This window comes from Balaenoptera ricei, chromosome 11, assembly GCF_028023285.1.
Source record: "Balaenoptera ricei isolate mBalRic1 chromosome 11, mBalRic1.hap2, whole genome shotgun sequence".
Lineage (NCBI taxonomy): Eukaryota > Metazoa > Chordata > Mammalia > Artiodactyla > Balaenopteridae > Balaenoptera > Balaenoptera ricei.
The window spans coordinates 13,310,218-13,327,259 of NC_082649.1; the positions used below are offsets into that span (position 1 = coordinate 13,310,218).

Genomic DNA, 17,042 nt, shown 5'->3' on the forward strand with positions numbered 1-17,042 from the left:
AAAAAAGTTAAATATTAATTCAATGTCACCTTATTTTTCCCCAGAGTCAATATGTCACCTACGTCTTAGCATTACTAACTCTTTTTGGATTTGATTGTCCTTTGATTTTAGTTTCCAAGCTAAATTGAAATCAACATGATCATATTTCCATCAGGAGTAAATTTATAGTTATTTCAGTAAATTTAAAATGTCGATTAATCCCAAATCCAGATGCCAAAACACTAAGGAAAAACCTGAAGTCGAAGTCCTACCCAAATGGCTAAATTTCATTAGAAAGAAGGCAGATAATAAAATCAAGAGCCATATGTGAATCCTTACTTTAAAATATGGAAGTAAAGAGAGGAATTTCTATATATTATGTCCATGGAATAAAAAAAACACTTAAACATTTTAACCTATTTACAAACTCTACCTACTATAGGTCTTAGGATGACTGCGTACAAAATAGACATGGGCGTATCAAGAAATCAACAGTTATTTATGGGTCACACATTAATGTCCCTTTTGTACCTGCGTACGTATGCCATTATTTGTTTGCACTATTCTGGTTATGCCTCTGTGCCTCTGAACCTGCCATGCCCTCTGATTAGCAAGCCTTTCCCCTCCTTGCCAACTAGAAAATGCCTACTCATTCTTCAAGGCCAACCTCCAATCTCAATTCCTTTTGCTGTCTTTCTCCACCTCTCCTGACATTTTCTGGAAATCCAAGCAGAGGGGGTTCTGCCCCCTCCCATGTTTCCCTAGCTCAGCGATGGCACCGACATCACCCTGACATCGTCCTTTCCAAACTATGCCCCATTCCCAACCATCCAGTCATTGAGTCTGCCACCAGCACACACCCTTCCCCTTCTCTCCCGACCACCACCTCTGCTCCAGGCTGCCCACCATCCCGACTCATCTGGACTATTCTGCTGGCCTCCCATTTAGTCTCCCTGCTTCCTCCCCTGCCACCCTACAGCCCCTTCTCCTACAGCCCATCCTCAGCACCTGCCCAAAGCACTGCAGTGGCTTTCTACAGAGCTTGGATTCTGACCATGGCTCCCAGGGCCCAGGGTGATGCGGCCCTTGCATTCTTTTCCAGCCTCCATGCAGCTCCTCTGCCTTACTTTTCATTCCTGAAAAGTACCTAGCTCTTCTAGGCCTCAGACCCTTTGCACGTGATCTCCTCCTTGCTGAGACTTCTCCCCGAATCACCCACCTTCTTCATCAAATGACCTTGTACTCTTTCCTCCTTCAGCTCAGTCCTCTTCTCCTCAAGGGAGCCCTTCCTGACCTCCTCGGCCAGGTCACTACCCCCTACTACATGCTTTTACAGAATCACTCTCTCCCTTGTTACACTGGTCACCTTTGTAATTTTACTTTTTTTTTTTTTTTGCTAAATCCACGATGAATGCTTGTTTCCCCCACTAATTAGTAAGTTCCAGGAAGGCAGAACTGTGTCAAGTTCTTGCTCATGCTTTTATCCTCATTGTTCAACACAATGCTGGGCATGTTATAGGCACTCACTAAAAATCTGTTGAATGAATAAATGAGAAGAGGAGGGAGGGCGGGGAGAAGGACATCCCTTCTCATAATTTAATGAGTGTTTGTTGCATCAATCTGCTGATGGCTTTTCAACACACAGAGGACAAGGTCCGCCCTCCTGAGAACAGCAGGCCAGCCTCCTGTGATCTGACCTCAGCCACGATGGCCCTCCTCCAGCTGCACTTGACACTCAGCCCCTCTGAATCCCTGTAGCTCCCTGACCAAGCCTGCCTGGTTCCAGCTCCTGCCCACACCCTGGTCTATTCTTTTCCCTCTGCACTTTTCCCTCTGATCATCTTTTCAAACTCAGATTCACGCTTCAAGTTTCAGAGCTAGGGCTGATTGTCTGTGAAGACCTCTCTTAAACCTTCTGGGGAGCTGAGGTCCCCTTCTCCCATTTTTCTACAATACCCTGTACCTACTCCTATTAAAGCAATTATCATATTTTCTTCTACTTGTGTCTTAGGCAAGTTCATCTCTCCCAGTACATTGTTAAGTCCCTTAAAGGCAAGAGGGGGTGGGTACCGCCTCATCCCACTCTCCCCAGAGTTTAGCATAGCAGCCTGGAACATAAATAGTCAGTAAATAAATATCTGTTGAATGAACAAAAGAAAGTTTACAGATATATGAAATATGTGTAAAGCTCCAGAGTTGCATATTTAAAATATCAATATATTATTAATATAGTATATTTAAATTATTATTAAATGTTGTGAGGCATAATGGTTACAAATTCATCTGTAAAATGGGCATAATAACACCCACCTCACACAGTAATTGGGAAAATTAAATAATATATATGTATATATATTACCATATGCATAAAATAATATATAAGCATATATATGTAAAATATTTATATTCAAATAATATATAAGTGTATATATTATCATACACATAATAATATATATAAGTATATATATTATATATATATAAAAGTATATATAAGTAAAAAAAAAATTTTTTTTTTTTTTTGGCTGCACGGCAAGCGAGATCTTAGTTCCCCAACCAGGGATCAAACCCGTGGCCCCTGCAGTGGGAGTGCAGAGTCTTAACCACTGGACCGCCAGGGAAGTCTCCATAAGTAAAATATTTAGTACAGAGTTCAGCATACTGGAAGCACTCTATAAACATTATCATTAGGGCAACCAAGGTGAATTTATAATTCATGCTTCAAATTTAACAGTTTTATTTGCCAACATTTTTTCCTATTAAAACATTAATTAGCATTAGCATCTCTGTAAGGCCGTAGAAAGGTGATCAGAGAGGTCCTCAGCAAACTAAGGATAAAGGAGAGTTTTATTCACTACAGCTGAAGGGCAAATTATTGTTTCAGTAATCTGCAATGTATGTGTAAAGGCACAGACACTTCAACAGGAAAGAAGCATTTCTGTCCAAAAATTATCTATAAAATCTAAACGATAGAAACAACAAATATTATCATTCAAGCGCTATAAACGTTTAGCTGAAATAATTAGAAACACTTATTGTGAATTTCTTTTGATAAAAAAACAAGATAGTGATACATATTCATCCATTTCTTTTAATTACTGGACAGACTTTATAAATATAAATATTATGTATTTGTCTAATGAATATGCCATAAAAACGTTTGAATTATCAGCCAACACATTCCACGTGTTGTCTATTAGATGCTATTCTGATTTAGAATTGCTAAAATTTAACAGACTCTGTAAAGAGGGGGAAAGAAGCAAGATAATTCTGCAACAGGTTTTTTAGGAAAAATAATGTAAGAATGAACTGTTTACAAATGCCACCATTACACAGTTGAGCAGAATATACTGGCAATAGTTTATTCTGCAAAGCAAACTTATAATTTAGTCTTATATTGCTCTTTCTGTTGCACACTTGCTGAATTTAAATAACAAATACTGAACAATTTTATATATACTGTGTGCTACTGAAATATAAGGTACTATCATTATTGCATTTTGAGATTTCTATTCTCAATTCATCTTTATCTCTGTGATAAATGATAAAACCCAAAGCAAGTTAGATTTCTAATTGGGGCTTAACCATTTTCTGAGAAGTAATAGAGTTACAAAGGGGAAATATAAAAATGCTAACTTCTTTTTTTCTTTTTTTTATTGAAGCATAATGGATTTACAATGTTGTGTTAGTTTCAGGTATACAGAAAAGTGATTCATCTATACGTATACATATGTGTGTGCGTATATATATATTCTTTTTCAGATTCTTTTCCATTATAGGTTATTACAAGATATTAAATATAGTTCCCTGGGCTATACAGTAGGTCCTTGTTGTTTACCTATTTTATATATAGTAGTGTGTATCTGTTAACCCCAAACTTCTATTTTATCTAAATTTATCTAAACTCTAAATTATCTATATTTACTTAAATGCTAAATTCTTAACTGTTTTACCAGTAGGATATTAAACTACTTTTAAACTGAATTATAATTCTATTCATTGGGCACAACTATTAACCAGTTTAACATAATGCAAATCTATTGTGCTTTGCAACATAATTAAGATGAAAACGTAGGACAAACAAATTTAGCAAAAAAAAAAAAAAAAAGTTTTAATTTACTTAGATAATATTTCTCTGAATTTCCTATTAATTTCATTATCATGATTCTTGTGTTTGTGTCATAAAATCTGGTGAAATCTTAGAAATTTACAAGGCAAAATTCCTCTTTATTTATGCTGGTCCCTCAACTGGGAATGCCCTTCTTACTAATTCAAATGTTACTCTTCCTTTAAGATTCAGCTCAGATGTCACCTCCTCTGTGACATGCTTCCACATATACTGTTATTTGTCCTGTCATGTAATGAATGACCCATTTCCCTCTCTACACTGTGAGATCCTAAGAGTCATTATCAGGTCTCTGCATTTTTCATAACAAACTGCACATTCCTTTGCACATTAATATTCTCAGTAAAGACTGGTTCGATGTGTCAACAAACACACACATTTTGATACCCTTAAGACTATGGTGAAAATGTTGCTACTTGTGATCTAAAGTTAAAGGTTAAAGAAAAAAAATCCATTTTTAGTGAAATGAAACTCTTAGCATTTTCACTTCCAGATGCATCAGCATTGCATAAAAGATGTTGAAACTATTTTAGAAAACAGACATTCTGCACATTTTCCTCTTGTAGAATTAGTCTGAAAAATACCAAGCCACACAGTGGCCTCTGGGTGTTCTCAGGACAAACGTGCAGTTGGGTATTGATTCCACACACTCCTTCAATAGAAATCCAGAGGAAGACTCAACCTCCACCACACGCCACACATTACTCTATGCAGTTGCTCAAGAGTAAGCCGAGGACCCCCTGGAGACGTCTGCCCTCCCCTTCCAAGACCGGCCAGCACTTTAGTGACGATGCATCTGAGCAGGAGAGAACTTTGGTACCCAGAGGAACACCACACCAGTCCTGGCACACGTTTTCCACTTTCATTGTCATTCTTATTCCCGCATGGACCAATCTCTCACATATCGCCTTTTAATTTTTCAAGACTGAGCCTCTGTGATAATTTGCCTGGCTGTGTCACCTATGACATCATTATACACATGCCAAATCCCTCCTCACTCAAGGCCACGTTCTGCTCAGAAAAGAACAGTGGGCAGCAAAAGAACAAGTTTCTCCTAATAAGCTATCCAAGCTGATCGTCCACATTCGGAACTGTTCATCACCATTGGGACAATAAATATGGAGTTTCCAGAAGATCACGCCAAACCTTACTTAATGGGCTCTCTTTTCTCCATGACCCAAGATTCTCTAGGCATTACGTAGGAAGAGGAGTAGAGGGCTTCTGTGTCTCCTATCTCATCCCACTTCGGGGTTATTGTCAGCTTCATCCTATATCCTCAGCCACCCAAAGGACCCCAAGGATTTCCCTGTCGTACCACATCTTTTAAACACTCGTGTGTAATGTCAAGACACTGGGGACTATGAAAAGGGACTATAGGGACTTCCCTGGTGGTGCACTGGTTGAGAATCCACCTGCCAATGCAGGGGACACGGGTTAGAACCCTGGTCCAGGAAGATCCCACGTGCCGCAGAGCAACTAAGCCCGTGCACCACAACTACTGATCCTGCGCTTTAGAGACTGCGAGCCACAACTACTGAGCCCGCACTCCACAACCACTGAAGCCCACGTGTGAAAAGCCCAGGCTCCGCAACAAGAGCAGCCACCGCAATGAGAAGCCCACGCACCACAACGAAGAGCAGCCCCCGGTCGCCGCAACTAGAGAAAGCCCGCGCGCAGCAACGAAGACCCAACACAGCCAAAAAATAAATTAATTAATAAAATAGGGCTTCCCTGGTGGCGCAGTGGTTGAGAATCTGCCTGCCAATGCAGGGGACACGGGTTCGAGCCCTGGTCTGGGAAGATCCCACATGCCACAGAGCAACTGGGCCCGTGAGCCACAATTACTGAGCCTGCGCGTCTGGAGCCTGTGCTCCGCAACAGGAGAGGCCACGATAGTGAGAGGCCCGCGCACCGCGAGGAAGAGTGGCCCCCGCTTGCCACAACTAGAGAAAGCCCTCGCACAGAAACGAAGACCCAACACAGCCAAAAATAAATAAATAAATAAATTTTTAAAAAATAAATAAATAAATAAATAAAATTACTTTTTAAAAAAAGGGACTATGATAGGAAATAGGTAGAATATGGGAGCAACAAGGGGAAATTCTGGTTTATACTATCACCTTAAAATATTTGTATTTTACAAATGTAATAATGTACAACATGATGACTATACTTAACACAACTGTATGATATAGATGAAAGTTTTTAAGAGAGTAAATCCTAAGAGTTTTCATCACAAGGAAAAAATAATTCTTTCTTTTTCTTTTTTGTATGTATACGAAATGATGAATGTTAACTAAACATTGTGGTAATCATTTCACAATACATGTAAAGTCAAATCATTATGCTGTACACCCTAAACTTCCGTAGAGCTGAATGTACCTCAATAAAGCTGGAAAAAAATTTTTAACCCAAAAATATTTTTTGTATTACGCAAAATTTGAAATCTACAAAAGGATGCACCCAACAGGTATATAATCTATGAAGCATAGCAATAAAATGAACACCCATAAACGTACCATCTCATTTAAGACATTACCAGTAACGATGCATATACCTGTCTGCTACTTCCCTAAGCTCTCCCCCACCTCTTCTCCAGCACTAACCACAATCCTGAACTTTGTATCATTCCCTAAAATATATCATTTAATTTTGCTTGATTCTGAACTTCATAAATAATTCTATCTTATTATATGTAGACTTCTGTGGCTAGTTTTTTTGCACACAATGTTGCTTCTAAGATTTAACTATGCTGTTGGTAGCAGCTGTGGGTTGTTCATTTTCACTGCTGTATAATATTCCTTGTGTGAATTTTTCAGTATTCTGCTAATGGATTTTTAAAATTTTTATGTGTGAAATTTTCAGTGTTCTGCTAATGGATTTTTAAAATTTTTATGTGTGAATTTTTCAGTGTTCTGCTAATGGATTTTTAAAATTTTTAGTTTCTAGTGTTCATTTTATTTAATTATTTTACTAGAAACAATGCTGTTTCCAGTAGAAACAATACACATAAGCAAAGTTTCTCTGGGGTACTGCCTAGGAATGGATTGACTGGGTCATGGTATATGAATATTCACTCTTACACAATGCTGCCATATTGTTTTCCAAAATGGCTATGCCAATCTACACTCCTACCAGCAGTACACCCCATCATTTTTTAAACTGTGAAGACATTTTAAAATCAAGGAGAGCTATGGTGATCTAAAGCTGGTGTTCTTATTTTATTGGCCCAAGTTATGAATATTCATAAAGAAATAAACATCATATACCTCTCTCTCACACTGGTGAGTTTATATTTTGTTCCTCACTAAACAAAGCAAATGAGAACTACTTCCTAAGATATGTTTACTTTTCCACCTTCAAATGGGGCATTAACTAGTCACTTAGACTAGACTGAGGATGAATGATTTGAAGGCTCCACATGGCTTTATTTCCCAATCATTCAATTCTTTTTTTTTAAATTAATTTAGTTATTTATTTATTTTTGGCTGTGTTGGGTCTTCGTTTCTGTGCGAGGGCTTTCTCTAGTTGCGGCAAGTGGGGGTCACTCTTCATCACGGTGCGCGGGCCTCTCACTGTCGTGGCCCATCTTGTTGCCGAGCACAGGCTCCGGACGCGCAGGCTCAGTAGTTGTGGCTCACGGGCCCAGTTGCTCCGTGGCATGTGGGATCTTCCCAGACCAGGGCTCGAACCCATGTCCCCTGCATTGGCAGGTGGATTCTCAATGACTGCGCCACCAGGGAAGCCCCCAATCATTCAATTCTGAAGCAAGGCGGCTACCAAAGGTGTCAAAGAATGATCTAGAATACTAAGGGTCCCAGGGACCAAAACTGCCCACTTGGAACAGGAAGTCATGTACAAACTTAAGCTACACAAAAGTATGGCAAATTGAGAGAATTCTTTAGTTTCCTTCAATATTAAGAGAGAAACAGAGGATCTGTACTCAGAAAACTATAAAACACTGATGAAAGAAAACAAAGATAGCATAAACAGATAAAGAGATATACCATGCTCCTGGATTGGAAGAATCAATATTGCAAAAATTACTATACTACCCAAAGCAATCTACAGGTTCAATGCAATCTGTATCAAATAACCAATGGCATTTTTCACAGAACTAGAACAAGAAATTTTACAATTTGTATAGAAATACAAAAGACCCCGAGTAGCAAAAGCAATCTTGGGAAAGAAAAACAGAGCTGGAGGAATCAGGCTCCATGACTTCAGACTACACTACAAAGCTACAGTAATCAAGACAGTATGGTACTGGCACAAAAACAGAAATACAGATCAATGGAACAAGATAGAAAGCCCAGAGATAAACCCACGCACATATGGTCACCTTATCTTTGACAAAGGACACAAGAATATACACTGGAGAAGAGAAGTCCTCTTCAATAAGTGGTGCTGGGAAAAATGGACAGCTACATGCAGAAGAATGAAATTAGAACACACCCTAACACCATACACAAAAATAAACTCAAAACAGATTAAAGACCTAAATGTAAGGCCGGATACTATAAAACCCTTAGAGGATAACATAGGCAGAACACTCTATGGCATAAGTCACAGCAAGATACTTTTTGACCCACCTCCTAGAGTAAGGGAAATAAAAACAAAAATAAACAAATGGGACCTAATGAAACTTCAAAGCTTTTACACAGCAAAGGAAACCATAAATAAGACGAAAAGACAACCCTCAGAATGGGAGAAAATATTTGCAAATGATGCAACTGACAAAGGATTAATCTCAAAATACTGCAGCTCATGCAGCTCAATATCACAAAAACAAACAACCCAATCCAAAAATGGGCAGAAGACCTAAATAGACATTTCTCCAAAGAAGATACACAGATGGCCAACAAATGAATGAAAAGATGCTCAACATCACTAATCATTAGAGAAATGCAAATAAAAACCACAATGAGGTATCACCTCACACCGGTCAGAAGGGCCATCATCAAAAAATCTACAAACAATAAATGCCGGAGAGGGTGTGGAGAAAAGGGAACCCTCTTGCGCTGCTGGTGGGAATGTAAATTGATACAGCCACTATGGAGAACAGTACAGAGGTTCCTTAAAAAACTAAAAATAGAATTACCATATGACCCAGCAATCCCACTACTGGGCATATACCCTGAGAAAACCATAATTCAAAAAGAGTCATGTACCTCAATGTTCACTGCAGCACTATTTACAATAGCCAGGACATCGAAGCAACCTAAGTGTCCACTGACAGATGAATGGATAAAGATGTGGCACATATATACAATGGAATATTACTCAGCCATAAGAAGGAACGAAATTGGGTTATTTGTAGTGAGGTGGATGGACCTAGAATCTGTCACACAGAGTGAAGTAAGTCAGAAAGAGAAAAACGAATACCGTATGCTAATGCATATATATGGAATTTTAAAAAGTGGTACTGATGAACCTAGTGGCAGGACAGGAATAAAGACGTAGACATGGAGAACAGACTTCAGGGCACGGGAAGGGGGAAGGGAAAGCTGGGATGAAGTGAGAGAGCAGCACTGGCATATACACTACCAAATGTAAAATGGATGGCTAGTGGGAAGCAGCTATATAGCACAGGGAGATCAGCTTGGTGCTTTGTGACCACCTAGAGGGGTGGGATAGGGAGGGTGGGAGGGAGACACAAGAGGGAGGGGATATGGGGATATATGTATACATATAGCTGATTCACTTTATTGTACACCAGAAACTAACACAACATTGTAAAGCATTTAGACTCCAATAAAGACGTGGAAGGAAAAAAAAGAGAGAAACAGAGGGATAAATAACTGAAGTAGATGAAGAAAAGCTTTATGAGCTTTTATTTTAAAACAGCAAAAAATTTTTTAAAACCTTTGTAATTAGGTTTTGCCAGGCTTAGGTTTAGAGGAAAAAGGCTTCTTCCCTCCCAAAAGATCAAGGTCAAAGCTGGAGGCTACTGTTCTGCAAGTGTGAGGTCCAAATCATCCAGTTCTACATCTTTCCCCCAGGTATCTACAGACCTGGCTGGGTCTGAGTGTAGATTCAGCAAACAAAGGGCATGAGAAGGGGCAAAGAATACAATGAACAGAACCTCTTCCTGGTACAATGGTAACAAGGGCAGGACGGCACCAGAGCAGACCCTGAAGTTAATCAGGAGAGTAACGGTAACTAGTCTGCCTTCTTGACTGACAGGAACAGAGTCTGTGTTCTGTTCCTGTTAACAGAACAGGGCAACACTGACAGGAACAGAGTCTGTGTTCTGTTCCTGTTAACAGAACAGGGCAACAGTCTGTGAAACCCGGTCAGCTTCACCCAATACTGTTGTCAACAGTTTCACCTTTCTTCCCCACGGCCATTTATTATTGGTAGCAACCACTCTCTGAATTTTAAATTATCTTGACCATGTTTTTGCATCCCTTCTCCACTCTGGTCTCTTTCTTACTGGTTAACCCCGAAAAGCAGACAGACCTGTGAAAAGCAGACAGTGAGGGGAGAAGGTGGCGTTGGGCACCTTCACCTATACAATGGGTGTCTCTGAACATCTAGATGTGATAAAAAGTCAAACAAACAAGCAAATGGTATTAATGCCTTAAGTCACCGATTTGAGATTTTTTGTTGTCTATCAGTGAGGTATTATGCTTCTCATTAGACTCCCACACTGTTTTAATTAAGCAGGGCCAAGGGGCCTTATTTTAATCATACCAGTCATACCCTCTTTGTTTAGGCCAGAGATCTGGAACCTAGCCAGGTAGTGTTCAGAGAACAGCCTTTCCTTCTTGATCAGCCTTTCCTTCCTTCCTCTCCCATTGACTTTCTACTAAGAGCGGGGTAAACAAAGTTTTGATATTTAGTATCTGGTGCTAGATGCCCACAAATAGGATGAGGAAAACAAAATGTGTCCGTAACCTCAGGTGCAATTCCAGATTATGAGCAGCTTTCAAGAGCAGCAAAAATACTAAAATCAGGGACTTCCCTGGCGGTCCAGTGGTTAAGACTTCACCTTCCAATGGAGGGGGGTGTGGGCTCCATCCCTGGTGGGGGAGCTAAGATCCCACATGCCTCGTGGCCAAAAAACCAAAACATAAAACAGAAGCAATATTGTTAACACATTGAATAGAGAATTTCGAAATGGTCCACATCAAAAAAAAAAAGTCTAAAAAAAAAAGGTACTAAAATCATCACATTTTACGGAATCCCTTTGTAACACTGATATGTAAAGATCCTATTAAAACACAGTCCTCTGCCACAACTACAAAAAGCTTTTATTTAAAATGACTTTGTATTCCGATGTTACCTTCAAAGTGTGTCTGGCTTTCTATTCAACGACTAGATGATCTTTTCAGGAGAATTATTGTACTTCGTTGTAAGTGCTTAAGGAGGGACTAATTAGTCCAGTCCGTCGTCGTCGTCCGCCCCCCCCCCCCCCCCCCCCCGGCCCTTTAAATTCCTATGGGGAATGAGGTCATGCTCAAAGCACCAGGTGGAGGTCGCATCAAACACTACAGCAGCACAAAGGGCAGCGCTTTCCCAAGGCAAAACAGGTATGAGGACAAATCTTCCGCCAGGGCTATGTTCTTCACTGGCAGGCACGGAGAACAAAAAAGCTAAGCTTTTAGTATAAGATCTTGCAAAGGACCTGTTCTGACGCTGGACCACCCGCCCACGAGTTCATCTCCTCTCCTCCACTTACTGCCAAGCGGCCCCTTCCAGCTCCCTGATTGGCTGTCCCCTTGACCCAGGCACACACCTCCAGGGAGCAGGGCGGAGGGCGGGACCCAGGGGCTGCTGCTCCAACCCCAGTCCTTCCTCCTCCCCATCCGCATCCCAGCACCCACAGGGGAGTGCCATCGCCCTGGGACACCAGCCCATGGCGGCTCCGTGGCAGCGGTTTGAGCTCCTACTCCTTTCTACAAGAGCCATGGAGAGCAAATTAGAGGTTATAAACACCTCCGGTGGAAGGAGGAAAATGCCTTTGGGCTTTGTAAGGGAGCTTCGTCAGCGGTGAGTGTCTCCACGGTAGAAGACAGATGTGCTCACCCAAGCCCCTTAACCCTGCTGGCATTGTGTACCGCCCCTTCTGTTAGTTACAACCAAGGCAGCAGGGCAGGAAAACATTCCTTGGGGAAGAATGTCTCTCATGTTCAAGGTCACTGTGGGCCCCCAGATAAGCAACATAAAGCTATTTTCAATGTAGGCAAAGCATATTCCTAAATGCAGTGTTGCCAAATTCATTTTGAGAGAGGCGGCTGGAAGTAAACTATTTTGCTCCCAACATGGGTTAAAGTTTTATTAGAAAACCAGGAAAGCACACATCCCTGGCCAAGGGACAGCAAAGAGAAACAGTTGAGTTCTAAACTGTGCTGGAAATAGAAGCAAGGGAGCAGTCTAGGATTAACTAAAAGCAGCAGTCAATTAAGAACGATGCTTTGATGCATGTTACAGAGCTTGTCACACCTTGCAGGGGCTGGTTGCCAGAGGGGTGTGGCTTTAAAATCACAGCCCTCCAAAAAGTCATGGATACCTGAAATTCCATAATTAGAGTCTTTCCTTTGGTTTAAAGATTCCCTCTCTCTCTCTCTTTAAATTTCAGAATAATATGCTGTCTTGGAAGTGGAATATCCAGACATCCAAAAAAAGAAACACACACACAAACATATATGGAAGAACAGGTTTTGAATTAAAGCTGAGCTTTCCAGCTCTGTAACTGTGGGGAAGTTATTTATTGGCTTGACTCTCAAGTTCATCAGCTGTGAAATGAGACAAACACCTGTCTCAGAAGGTTGGTGCAAAGTTGAAGTTCAATTATGGACATAAAAGTATGTGGCCCACTCATAGCAGACATTCAGACACAAGTTTTCCTCTGCTTTTTTACAGAAGAGGTCATAATAGGGGAACAAGTGAGGACAACATGAGGACGCTGGCTTCCTAATGTGGAAATGATGAGGAGGACAGCAGAGATGGAGATGGGGGTGGTAGGAGAAAGGGCCACCTGGGACCCAGTGACAGAATCTGTTTCACAAATGTGCTGAGATCAGCTTCTGCTCAAGGGCACACGGTGGCTGCAGGCTGACATTTATCTGCAATGTAGACGGGCTGGCAAGCTGTGAACTTAGCAACTGGCCTTCGCCAAAGAGCCATGCCTAGCCCCTCCCAAGGCTCTCCCATGCTTGGTGTCCAGCTGGGGAAAGGAAGCATTGGGGAACATCAGAACAGCTGTCCTACAGGGTCACCTGCAAGGGCGTGGGTTAGGTGAAGCTATGAGCGGGTGGCAGGCAGGCAAGCCAGCAGCAGAGATTAAATGTAGCTTCCAACTTGCTGAAGCCCAATGATGTCAATCAGACCCCACTGACCCACAGGCCAGGTCAATGGGGCTGGAGACTTTCCTACCAACTTACCGAGGACAGGCCCCAAACCAAAGTGTGTAGCCAGAGATGGTTTTCTTTTCCTAGGCATCAGTATCTCCACACTTAGGGATCACCCCTTGGCTCACCCTGGAGAACCAGCCATCCTTGACTTCCAAGGCATGAGCCAAGCAATCTCACCAGTCTCTCAGGTGAATGGACCAAACAGAGAGGGCTAAAAATGGTAGGAGGGGAGGGGCTCTAGAGCGGGCTGAGGCAGAAGTATATTTTTAGGCTGAGAAGAGTTTCGAAATCTAAAATGCTGCTACGCAGAAGATAAACCTTCCCCAAATTTCCTTCTATAATTGCTTCCCATAAAAATAAGCTTAACCTGAACAAATAAGAAGGAGAGAGGGATTTTTAACAATAAACAGTAACAGCTAATACAAGTAACAGGGACATTATTTAGAAACATTAATAGGTCAGGATACCAGCCCTTCTGTTTCCCCAAAAGGCCTCCTTGGAGAATTGGTAATCTGCAGTCCACATTTTAGAGGTCACTAAACTGACAGTGTTTACTGCTGTAGTGGTTACTGGAGTGTGACTTCAGCAGATTCACTTTTAGAAAATTTCAAAATATAGAAGTGGGAAACAACAATATACGTGCATGGAAATCTTGTTAAGTGGTTTATTGTGTTTTTCTTTATGCAACTGTAGTGAATTATTGGCCATTATTTTCTATCTAATAATCAAGATGAATAACTCTGGGTTGATTCATTCTGTGTATTATCTATTACAAATGTGAAAATTCCAGTTAACCTTTCCCTAACCCCCAATATACTTTTGGACCATTCCCTCCCTCCATCCTTTGATGAGTTGTGTGCGCAAAGAATCTGGCATCATTTTAATACTAGTTGAGCAAAACCATTATGGAAGGTAAATAAAAGCTTCATACATACAGTGCTTCCCAAAGCCAAAGGAAATGATTTTGGAGTATACACATCACTGATTACATTCCATCAGCAGAGATAATTAAAAGTTGACTATAGAATAATATTAAACAGCAGGCACAACTTTTTGAAAATTTCTCCCTGGTATTAGATATGCAAAAACACCAACTGAACGTTCAACGCTAATCACATTCATCTCTTCTTAAGAGCAGAGTATAATAAGTGGGTAGACTAAAAGGAATGCTTTGAACAGAATGCTTCACGATTGTCTGATTAGTCTAAATTTAAAACTCCAACAAAGGCAAGGATTATTCTTCTTGAGGTTCAAGATGCACGAGGATTTGGTAATGAAATTCCTTTAGGAGAGCAAACAAAAAAACCTATCTACAAGCTGCCAGTGTTTTATGTCTGTATAGTGTTTTTAAGTCAAAGTCACCATTCATCCAATGATAAATGCTTGTTTGAATAAATGAGTGAAAGAGAAAAGGCCTCAAAATACAAGTTTAATCGCCTCTAAGTTATGAATCAGGCAAAGCAATTTTAATCATCCCCAAGCGCACAGGCTGAGACAGGTTAAATGTTGGCTCTCACCAACCAGGCCAAAGCCAGACCTGGAAACCGAACTCATGTCCTTTGATTCTTAGAAAATGACCCAGCTGTTAGGGCCTGTTGCTTAGCTGCCTCACTGCAAACTCTTAATACAATTGGGAATGCATGTTATCTAGGCCAGGTGAGGTAACGTGAAGGAAGCATAACAAAGCCGGGCTTGTTCCTGAAATTATTACAGGTAGTCACACACACACAAAAAGGAAAAGCCCCATCAAAACGCTAAAATTAAAGAGGAAATTCTTAATATTAATGTCTTCACTCTAATGAGACACCTAGAGTAAATTACTCAGTGCTAGAATTGATACTATACCAAGAGTGAGAAAAAAATGAGCCTGCAGGATACTGGAGGAGAGGTGGAACCTGGAGTTTCCCCAGGGGGCTTCAAGTTTATTCTTCCAGGAACATAGGTAACACCCATCTTTTTTCCATTCTGACCTGGTAACAGGATGCAATCCGTGAGCCAGCTATACACTTAAAATCTATTTGTTTCAATAACTCAGAGGAGAAATGTAACAAGATTTTTTGCAAGTGGAATCTATTTGGCAAGCAGAATCTGTTTCTATGAGAAAATTCTCATGCATTTCAGAGGGAGGGTTCTCAAATCGTAAATCTTGAAGTTTTCAAAATTCATGCCAAGGGAATGAATATTACCCCCATGCTAAGCTATCCTTGGTGAGCTAAGCATAAGCAGCAAAGCACGTGCCCCAGTATCTATTTTTCTGATCCCAGAGGAAGGTGAAACAGACTCAAATCGTAAACTAGGTAAAGTCTGTCACAGGATCCATCCCCTCTCTTCCCCTAAGGTGCCTCCCCTTAGGCCCCAGGGGTTTCTGCTCTGTCCGTAGCCTTTTCCGCCCCTTTTCCACCCCGACACTGCCGACACTGTGGACGGTAACACCAGTGAGACGTCGTATTGTTTCAATACGAATATACGTCATTCGTTGTTTTGCCTCCTAAAAAATATTCGTTTAAACCTTTTCATTTTTAAATTGAGGAATCAAAAGCTTTACTTGCCTTTAAATTCCAGCATCAGCTAGCAGCCAACCTTCTGAACTGGGAGACAGGATAAGGTAACTCCCCTATTTTTAAAAGCTTATTTTGTTTCATGTGCAGGCCTGCCGTAAAGATGGAAATCCACTGAAATCGCAGGCGGGGTTCATACGCCACTCTGACCGTGGGCAAAAACTCTGTAACTCAGCCTCAGTTACTCATGTATAAAATAGGAATTATTATCACAGAATATAATAACAATTATGAGTCAATGAATATAAAGTAGCTGGCACATTGCTATCCTAAAGGCTAAACTATCCTCGGAAAGGACACAGTGGTTCCCAAGTGCAGCTAAATGCAGCCCCGGGTTGATCCAGCCACATCTGCTAAGGGCCAGAATCCCTGGGAACTCAAGAGCCTGATTCTTACCGGTTTCTCAAAGCTTCTGGCCTCAGGCCATGGAGCCGGGCGCCCCCTAAAGGCAGGCCTGGGGTTAGTCCTTCTCTGCTACTGTTCTTTTATCGGCTCTTTTCCTGCCTGAGAGCATCTCAGCCCTTTCCCACTGCTCTCCTCCCCATCCCCCTGGTCCCGGAAGCCTCGAGATACCGTGCCATTCCTCACTGTACCACCCCCTTCCCAGTCCCCACCCTCTACCCTGTAGCAGTGTAGACATAAATTCAACACGCACTGGGAAACCCAAAAATTCGTGTGACTGGCTTTACTGCAATACTCGCTTTATTGGGGAAGTCTGGGACCGAACCCGCAGAATCTCTGAGGTCTGCCTGTAATGGATTTTTCATGGGGAGACCTCCAAGAGCCCCCCCAGTTGAGTTCACACAGCCTTGAGCCCCTGGCAGCCAGAGCCTGATTTAAAACAAATTCCCCACGAGGAAAGGCACGTTTCGAGATGAGGTGATGACCCAGCCGAGAGAGAGGCCCCAGCACCGTGAATGGGAGTCGGGGGGGGGGGGCCTGCAAAGCACTGGGTTTGGCTCAGGCTTCTTGAGGAGGTCTGAGCTAAATTTTACAAATCAAATATCACCATTTTGGCGAGGT

General features: G+C 41.4%; 1 protein-coding gene across 6 annotated transcripts in view; it reads right to left on the bottom strand.

The window, feature by feature from the left end:
- Positions 1 to 17,042, bottom strand: part of ATXN1 (ataxin 1) — a 393,801-nt gene that overhangs the window by 242,060 nt on the left and 134,699 nt on the right. The window lies entirely within an intron of this gene.